Below are 10,000 nucleotides of genomic sequence, written 5' to 3'. Positions count from 1 at the left end.
CCTTCCGCCACCCGGAGGTGGAGCGCGGACCCAGCCACCGCGCCGGAGCGAGCAGCAGCCTCGCTCCGAGTGTGCGCCCGCAGACGAAGCACGGCCAGAGGCCGCCGGATGCCGCCCATGGCGGGCGCACACACTTTTCTGACACCTACGAAGCACCCAAGTGCTGCTTTTTGGGATTCGCCACCCGGAGGTGGAGCGCGGACAAAGCCACCGCGCCTAGTGTGCACCCGCAGACGAAGCACGGCCAGAGGCCGCCGGATGCCGCCCATGGCGGGCGCACACACTCTTCTGACACCTTCGTAGCACCAAAGTGCTGCTTTTTGGGATTCGCCACCCGGAGGTGGAGCGCGGACAAAGCTACCGCGCCGGAGCGAGCAGGAGCCTCGCTCCGAGTGTGCACCCGCAGACGAAGCACGGCCAGAGGCCGCCGGATGCCGCCCATGGCGAGCGCACACACTTTGCGGACACCTCGGATTGGCCACCCGGAGGTGGAGAGCGACCCGCAGACGAAGCACGGCCAGGGGCCGCCGGATGCCGCCCATGGCGGGCGCTCTCGCTCCTCGGACAGCTCCATCGGCGCAGCATGGCGCTCGCGGTCGTCATTACCCGCTGGCGAGGCGCGGCCAGGGCCGCCAGGCGTCGCCTATCGCGTGCGCAAACTCCCAGCAAGCACCAACGTGCTCCTTTGGATGTTGTCATCCGGAGGTGATAGCGCGGCCCGGGCCGCCTGACGCGGCCCATCGCGGGCGCTCCTCGTCGGACACCTGCGTCACACAGCCTGGGTGCCAGCTGTGGAGTGACACTTGGAGAAAAAGAAGCACAAGTCACTCATATCAAAGTTCCCGTTCCCTTTTGTTTGTGTCACGCTTGGAAATGCTTGAGAGGTGACACTTTGTCAAAATTGCAGCTGGTGTCTCATCATCATCATCACCGCTGCTCATCAGCCTTCCTTGGATGCCTGCCATGCACGCGGCCCAACGGGGCACTCAGATGGGGTGGGCAGCCCGGACCGCCTTGCGCGGCCCAACACGGGCGCCCAGGGGGACGCGGAAACCCGTTTTAGAAAATAACCTCCAGGGGTTTTCCAAGAGCGGCACAGCCCCAGCTCACGTCCGTGTTTCAGTGCGTCAAAAGCGGATTCAAAAGTGTGCTTTTCTCGGTACTTCCCCTGGAGGTCAGTGTTTCTAAAAACTGGGTTTCCGAAATCGTGCTGGAGGTGTTTTGGTCAACCAGGAAAAATGGCATTTACGGGAGAGGGTAAAGTATACCCCCCCCCCCCCTCTCGGCTGATTTACCCTCTCCCGTAAACGCGTTTTTTCCTGGTCGACCAAAACACTCATTGACTCCCATTCATTTGACACTTTGTCATTTTTTCAGCACTTTTTTCGCGCATTGGGTACTCCGCCCATTGACTCCCATTCATTTGACACTTTGTCGTTTTTCCAGACCTTTTTTCACGCATTGGGTACTCCGCCCATTCACTCCCATTCATTTGACACTTTGTCGTTTTTTCAGCACTTTTTTCGCGCATTGGGTACTCCGCCCCATTCACTCCCATTCATTTCACACTTAGAAAAATCATCCGAGCGGCTCTCCACGCATTTTATAGCCGCTTTGGGGCTCCAGCCGCCTCGGCCTTCATTTCTGACTAGGCTCGTGTGGACTTTGTCGTTTTTTCAGCACTTTTTTCGCGCATTGGGTACTCCGCCCCATTCACTCCCATTCATTTCACACTTTGAAAAATCATCCGAGCGGCTCTCCACGCGTTTTATAGCCGCTTTGGGGCTCCAGCCGCCTCGGACTGCATTTCTGACTAGGCTCGTGTGGACTTTGTCGTTTTTTCAGCACTTTTTTTACACATTGGGTACTCTGCCCCATTCACTCCCATTCATTTGACACTTTGAAAAATCATCCGAGCGGCTCTCCACGCGTTTTATAGCCGCTTTGGGGCTCCAGCCGCCTCGGACTGCATTTCTGACTAGGCTCGTGTGGACTTTGTCGTTTTTTCAGCACTTTTTTTACACATTGGGTACTCTGCCCCATTCACTCCCATTCATTTGACACTTTGAAAAATCATCCGAGCGGCTCTCCACGCGTTTTATAGCCGCTTTCAGACTCCTGCCGCCTCGCCTGCACTTCCGCCTCGGTCCGTTAGGATTTAGGCCTTTTTTCAGCACTTTTTCTCCGTTCCTCCGGGGCGACAGCGGCTCTCCACGCATTTTATAGCCGTTTTCAGACTCCTGCCGCCTCGCCTGCACTTCCGCCTCGGTCCGTTAGGATTTAGGCCTTTTTTCAGCACTTTTTCTCCGTTCCTCCGGGGCGACAGCGGCTCTCCACGCATTTTATAGCCGTTTTCAGACTCCTGCCGCCTCGCCTGCACTTCCGCCTCGGTCCGTTAGGATTTAGGCCTTTTTTCAGCACTTTTTCTCCGTTCCTCCGGGGCGACAGCGGCTCTCCACGCATTTTATAGCCGTTTTCAGACTCCTGCCGCCTCGCCTGCACTTCCGCCTCGGTCCGTTAGGATTTAGGCCTTTTTTCAGCACTTTTTCTCCGTTCCTCCGGGGCGACAGCGGCTCTCCACGCATTTTATAGCCGTTTTCAGACTCCTGCCGCCTCGCCTGCACTTCCGCCTCGGTCCGTTAGGATTTAGGCCTTTTTTCAGCACTTTTTCTCCGTTTCTCCGGGGCGACAGCGGCTCTCCACGCATTTTATAGCCGTTTTCAGACTCCTGCCGCCTCGCCTGCACTTCCGCCTAGGTCCGTTAGGATTTAGGCCTTTTTTCAGCACTTTTTCTCCGTTTCTCCGGGGCGACAGCGGCTCTCCACGCTTTTTATAGCGGTTTTCAGACTCCTGCCGCCTCGCCTGCACTTCCGCCTAGGTCCGTTAGGATTTAGGCCTTTTTTCAGCACTTTTTCTCCGTTCCTCCGGGGCGACAGCGGCTCTCCACGCTTTTTATAGCCGCTTTGGGGCTTTAGCCGCCTCGGCCTGCATTTCTGACTAGGCTCGTGTGGACTTTTTCAGCACTTTTTTTGTGCATTGGGTACTCTCGCCCATTGACTCCCATTCATTTGACACTTTGTCATATTTTCAGCACTTTTTTGGCGCATTGGGTACTCTCGCCCATTGACTCCCATTCATTTGACACTTTGTCATATTTTCAGCACTTTTTTGGCGCATTGGGTACTCTCGCCCATTGACTTCAATGCATTTACTGCAACTCCTGCCTGTGTCCGCCAGAGGGCGTCTGGCTTAACAGCGGCTCTCCACGCTATTTCTATCCGCTTTGAGGCTCCAGGCAGCTCGGCCTGGGTTTCTGAATTTCTCCCTTGACACTTTGTTACTTTTTCACCTTTTTTCTCATTTCATCCAGGGACACAGCGGCTCTCCACAGACTTTCCCGCGGCCCCTGGGCTCCAGGACCCTAGGCATGGGTTTCTGCCTAGCTCCCTTGACACTTTGCCATTTTTTCACCTTTTTTCTCATTTCATCCAGGGACACAGCGGCTCTCCACAGACTTTCCCGCGGCCCCTGGGCTCCAGGACCCTAGGCATGGGTTTCTGAATTTCTCCCTTGACACTTTGCCATTTTTTCACCCTTTTTCTCATTTCATCCAGGGACACAGCGGCACTCCACAGACTTTACAGCCGCCCCTGGGCTCCAGGACCCTAGGCATGGGTTTCTGCCTAGCTCCCTTGACACTTTGCCATTTTTTCACCCTTTTTCTCAATTCATCCAGGGACACAGCGGCTCTCCACACACTTTAGAACCGCCCCTGGGCTCCAGGCAGCTCGGCCTGAGTTTCTGAATTTCTCCCTTGACACTTTGCCATTTTTTCACCCTTTTTCTCAATTCATCCAGGGACACAGCGGCTCTCCACAGACTTTCCCGCGGCCCCTGGGCTCCAGGACCCTAGGCATGGGTTTCTGCCTAGCTCCCTTGACACTTTGCCATTTTTTCACCTTTTTTCTCATTTCATCCAGGGACACAGCGGCTCTCCACAGACTTTCCCGCGGCCCCTTGGCTCCAGGACCCTAGGCATGGGTTTCTGAATTTCTCCCTTGACACTTTGCCATTTTTTCACCTTTTTTCTCATTTCATCCAGGGCAACAGCGGCTCTCCACAGACTTTCCCGCGGCCCCTGGGCTCCAGGACCCTAGGCATGGGTTTCTGCCTAGCTCCCTTGACACTTTGCCATTTTTTCACCTTTTTTCTCATTTCATCCAGGGACACAGCGGCTCTCCACAGACTTTGCAGCCGCCCCTGGGCTCCAGGCAGCTCGGCCTGGGTTTCTGAATTTCTCCCTTGACACTTTGCCATTTTTTCACCCATTTTCTCATTTCATCCAGGGACACAGCGGCACTCCACAGACTTTACAGCCGCCCCTGGGCTCCAGGCAGCTCGGCATGGGTTTCTGCCTAGCTCCCTTGACACTTTGCCATTTTTCCACCCTTTTTCTCATTTCATCCAGGGACACAGCGGCTCTCCACAGACTTTGCAGCCGCCCCTGGGCTCCAGGACCCTAGGCATGGGTTTCTGCCTAGCTCCCTTGACACTTTGCCATTTTTTCACCCTTTTTCTCATTTCATCCAGGGGCACAGCGGCTCTCCACAGACTTTCCCGCGGCCCCTGGGCTCCAGGACCCTAGGCATGGGTTTCTGCCTAGCTCCCTTGACACTTTGCCATTTTTTCACCTTTTTTCTCATTTCATCCAGGGACACAGCGGCTCTCCACAGACTTTCCCGCGGCCCCTGGGCTCCAGGACCCTAGGCATGGGTTTCTGCCTAGCTCCCTTGACACTTTGCCATTTTTTCACCCTTTTTCTCATTTCATCCAGGGCAACAGCGGCTTTCCACAGACTTTGCAGCCGCCCCTGGGCTCCAGGACCCTAGGCATGGGTTTCTGCCTAGCTCCCTTGACACTTTGCCATTTTTTCACCCTTTTTCTCAATTCATCCAGGGACACAGCGGCTCTCCACACACTTTAGAACCGCCCCTGGGCTCCAGGCAGCTCGGCCTGAGTTTCTGAATTTCTCCCTTGACACTTTGCCATTTTTTCACCCTTTTTCTCAATTCATCCAGGGACACAGCGGCTCTCCACACACTTTAGAACCGCCCCTGGGCTCCAGGCAGCTCGGCCTGAGTTTCTGAATTTCTCCCTTGACACTTTGCCATTTTTTCACCCTTTTTCTCATTTCATCCAGGGACACAGCGGCACTCCACAGACTTTACAGCCGCCCCTGGGCTCCAGGCAGCTCGGCATGGGTTTCTGCCTAGCTCCCTTGACACTTTGCCATTTTTCCACCCTTTTTCTCATTTCATCCAGGGACACAGCGGCTCTCCACAGACTTTGCAGCCGCCCCTGGGCTCCAGGACCCTAGGCATGGGTTTCTGCCTAGCTCCCTTGACACTTTGCCATTTTTTCACCCTTTTTCTCAATTCATCCAGGGACACAGCGGCTCTCCACAGACTTTACAGCCGCCCCTGGGCTCCAGGACCCTAGGCATGGGTTTCTGAATTTTTCCGTTGACACTTTGCCATTTTTTCACCCTTTTTCTCATTTCATCCAGGGACACAGCGGCTCTCCACAGACTTTACAGCCGCCCCTGGGCTCCAGGCAGCTCGGCCTGAGTTTCTGAATTTCTCCCTTGACACTTTGCCATTTTTTCACCCTTTTTCTCAATTCATCCAGGGACACAGCGGCTCTCACAGACTTTAGAACCGCCCCTGGGCTCCAGGACGCAAGGCATGGCTTACTCTCGCCCATTGACTTCAATGCATTTACTGCAACTCCTGCCTGTGTCCGCCAGAGGGCGTCTGGCTTAACAGCGGCTCTCCACGCTATTTCTATCCGCTTTGAGGCTCCAGGCAGCTCGGCCTGAGTTTCTGAATTTCTCCCTTGACACTTTGCCATTTTTCCACCTTTTTTCTCATTTCATCCAGGGACACAGCGGCTCTCCACAGACTTTGCAGCCGCCCCTGGGCTCCAGGACCCTAGGCATGGGTTTCTGCCTAGCTCCCTTGACACTTTGCCATTTTTTCACCTTTTTTCTCATTTCATCCAGGGACACAGCGGCTCTCCACAGACTTTGCAGCCGCCCCTGGGCTCCAGGCAGCTCGGCCTGAGTTTCTGAATTTCTCCCTTGACACTTTGCCATTTTTCCACCCTTTTTCTCATTTCATCCAGGGACACAGCGGCTCTCCACAGACTTTGCAGCCGCCCCTGGGCTCCAGGCAGCTCGGCCTGGGTTTCTGAATTTCTCCCTTGACACTTTGCCATTTTTTCACCTTTTTTCTCATTTCATCCAGGGACACAGCGGCTCTCCACAGACTTTGCAGCCGCCCCTGGGCTCCAGGCAGCTCGGCCTGGGTTTCTGAATTTCTCCCTTGACACTTTGCCATTTTTCCACCCTTTTTCTCATTTCATCCAGGGACACAGCGGCTCTCCACAGACTTTGCAGCCGCCCCTGGGCTCCAGGCAGCTCGGCCTGGGTTTCTGAATTTCTCCCTTGACACTTTGTTACTTTTTCACCTTTTTTCTCATTTCATCCAGGGACACAGCGGCTCTCCACAGACTTTCCCGCGGCCCCTGGGCTCCAGGACCCTAGGCATGGGTTTCTGCCTAGCTCCCTTGACACTTTGCCATTTTTTCACCCTTTTTCTCATTTCATCCAGGGCAACAGCGGCTCTCCACAGACTTTGCAGCCGCCCCTGGGCTCCAGGACCCTAGGCATGGGTTTCTGCCTAGCTCCCTTGACACTTTGCCATTTTTTCACCCTTTTTCTCATTTCATCCAGGGACACAGCGGCACTCCACAGACTTTACAGCCGCCCCTGGGCTCCAGGCAGCTCGGCATGGGTTTCTGCCTAGCTCCCTTGACACTTTGCCATTTTTTCACTCTTTTTCTCATTTCATCCAGGGACACAGCGGCTCTCACAGACTTTAGAACCGCCCCTGGGCTCCAGGACGCAAGGCATGGCTTACTCTCGCCCATTGACTTCAATGCATTTACTGCAACTCCTGCCTGTGTCCGCCAGAGGGCGTCTGGCTTAACAGCGGCTCTCCACGCTATTTCTATCCGCTTTGAGGCTCCAGGCAGCTCGGCCTGAGTTTCTGAATTTCTCCCTTGACACTTTGCCATTTTTTCACCTTTTTTCTCATTTCATCCAGGGACACAGCGGCTCTCCACAGACTTTGCAGCCGCCCCTGGGCTCCAGCCAGCTCGGCCTGAGTTTCTGAATTTCTCCCTTGACACTTTGCCATTTTTTCACCCTTTTTCTCATTTCATCCAGGGACACAGCGGCTCTCACAGACTTTAGAACCGCCCCTGGGCTCCAGGACCCTAGGCATGGGTTTCTGCCTAGCTCCCTTGACACTTTGCCATTTTTTCACCTTTTTTCTCATTTCATCCAGGGACACAGCGGCTCTCCACAGACTTTGCAGCCGCCCCTGGGCTCCAGCCAGCTCGGCCTGAGTTTCTGAATTTCTCCCTTGACACTTTGCCATTTTTTCACCCTTTTTCTCATTTCATCCAGGGACACAGCGGCACTCCACAGACTTTGCAGCCGCCCCTGGGCTCCAGGCAGCTCGGCCTGAGTTTCTGAATTTCTCCCTTGACACTTTGCCATTTTTTCACCCTTTTTCTCATTTCATCCAGGGACACAGCGGCACTCCACAGACTTTACAGCCGCCCCTGGGCTCCAGGCAGCTCGGCATGGGTTTCTGCCTAGCTCCCTTGACACTTTGCCATTTTTTCACCCTTTTTCTCATTTCATCCAGGGACACAGCGGCTCTCACAGACTTTAGAACCGCCCCTGGGCTCCAGGACGCAAGGCATGGGTTACTCTCGCCCATTGACTTCAATGCATTTACTGCAACTCCTGCCTGTGTCCGCCAGAGGGCGTCTGGCTTAACAGCGGCTCTCCACGCTATTTCTATCCGCTTTGAGGCTCCAGGCAGCTCGGCCTGGGTTTCTGAATTTCTCCCTTGACACTTTGTTACTTTTTCACCTTTTTTCTCATTTCATCCAGGGACACAGCGGCTCTCCACAGACTTTCCCGCGGCCCCTGGGCTCCAGGACCCTAGGCACGGGTTTCTGAATTTTTCCCTTGACACTTTGCCATTTTTTCACCCTTTTTCTCATTTCATCCAGGGCAACAGCGGCTCTCCACAGACTTTGCAGCCGCCCCCGGGCTCCAGGCAGCTCGGCCTGAGTTTCTGAATTTCTCCCTTGACACTTTGCCATTTTTTCACCTTTTTTCTCATTTCATCCAGGGACACAGCGGCTCTCCACAGACTTTGCAGCCGCCCCTGGGCTCCAGGCAGCTCGGCCTGAGTTTCTGAATTTCTCCCTTGACACTTTGCCATTTTTCCACCCTTTTTCTCATTTCATCCAGGGACACAGCGGCTCTCCACAGACTTTGCAGCCGCCCCTGGGCTCCAGGCAGCTCGGCCTGGGTTTCTGAATTTCTCCCTTGACACTTTGCCATTTTTTCACCTTTTTTCTCATTTCATCCAGGGACACAGCGGCTCTCCACAGACTTTGCAGCCGCCCCTGGGCTCCAGGCAGCTCGGCCTGAGTTTCTGAATTTCTCCCTTGACACTTTGCCATTTTTTCACCTTTTTTCTCATTTCATCCAGGGACACAGCGGCTCTCCACAGACTTTGCAGCCGCCCCTGGGCTCCAGGCAGCTCGGCCTGGGTTTCTGAATTTCTCCCTTGACACTTTGCCATTTTTTCACCCTTTTTCTCATTTCATCCAGGGCAACAGCGGCTCTCCACAGACTTTAGAACCGCCCCTGGGCTCCAGGACCTTAGGCATGGGTTTCTGCCTAGCTCCCTTGACACTTTGCCATTTTTCCACCCTTTTTCTCATTTCATCCAGGGCAACAGCGGCTCTCCACACACTTTAGAACCGCCCCTGGGCTCCAGGCAGCTCGGCCTGAGTTTCTGAATTTCTCCCTTGACACTTTGCCATTTTTCCACCTTTTTTCTCATTTCATCCAGGGACACAGCGGCTCTCACAGGCTTTAGAACCGCCCCTGGGCTCCAGGCAGCTCGGCATTGGTTTCTGCCTAGCTCCCTTGACACTTTGCCATTTTTCCACCCTTTTTCTCATTTCATCCAGGGACACAGCGGCTCTCCACAGACTTTGCAGCCGCCCCTGGGCTCCAGGACCCTAGGCATGGGTTTCTGCCTAGCTCCCTTGACACTTTGCCATTTTTTCACCCTTTTTCTCAATTCATCCAGGGACACAGCGGCTCTCCACAGACTTTACAGCCGCCCCTGGGCTCCAGGACCCTAGGCATGGGTTTCTGAATTTCTCCCTTGACACTTTGCCATTTTTTCACCCTTTTTCTCATTTCATCCAGGGACACAGCGGCTCTCCACAGACTTTCCCGCGGCCCCTGGGCTCCAGGACCCTAGGCATGGGTTTCTGAATTTCTCCCTTGACACTTTGCCATTTTTTCACCCTTTTTCTCATTTCATCCAGGGACACAGCGGCACTCCACAGACTTTACAGCCGCCCCTGGGCTCCAGGACCCTAGGCATGGGTTTCTGCCTAGCTCCCTTGACACTTTGCCATTTTTTCACCCTTTTTCTCATTTCATCCAGGGACACAGCGGCTCTCCACAGACTTTACAGCCGCCCCTGGGCTCCAGGACCCTAGGCATGGGTTTCTGAATTTCTCCCTTGACACTTTGCCATTTTTTCACCTTTTTTCTCATTTCATCCAGGGACACAGCGGCTCTCCACAGACTTTCCCGCGGCCCCTTGGCTCCAGGACCCTAGGCATGGGTTTCTGAATTTCTCCCTTGACACTTTGCCATTTTTTCACCTTTTTTCTCATTTCATCCAGGGCAACAGCGGCTCTCCACAGACTTTCCCGCGGCCCCTGGGCTCCAGGACCCTAGGCATGGGTTTCTGCCTAGCTCCCTTGACACTTTGCCATTTTTTCACCCTTTTTCTCATTTCATCCAGGGACACAGCGGCTCTCACAGACT

This window comes from Dunckerocampus dactyliophorus, unplaced genomic scaffold, assembly GCF_027744805.1.
Source record: "Dunckerocampus dactyliophorus isolate RoL2022-P2 unplaced genomic scaffold, RoL_Ddac_1.1 HiC_scaffold_41, whole genome shotgun sequence".
In the NCBI taxonomy this organism is placed as follows: Eukaryota; Metazoa; Chordata; class Actinopteri; order Syngnathiformes; family Syngnathidae; genus Dunckerocampus; species Dunckerocampus dactyliophorus.
Note: the sequence above shows the minus strand (reverse complement) of the source record.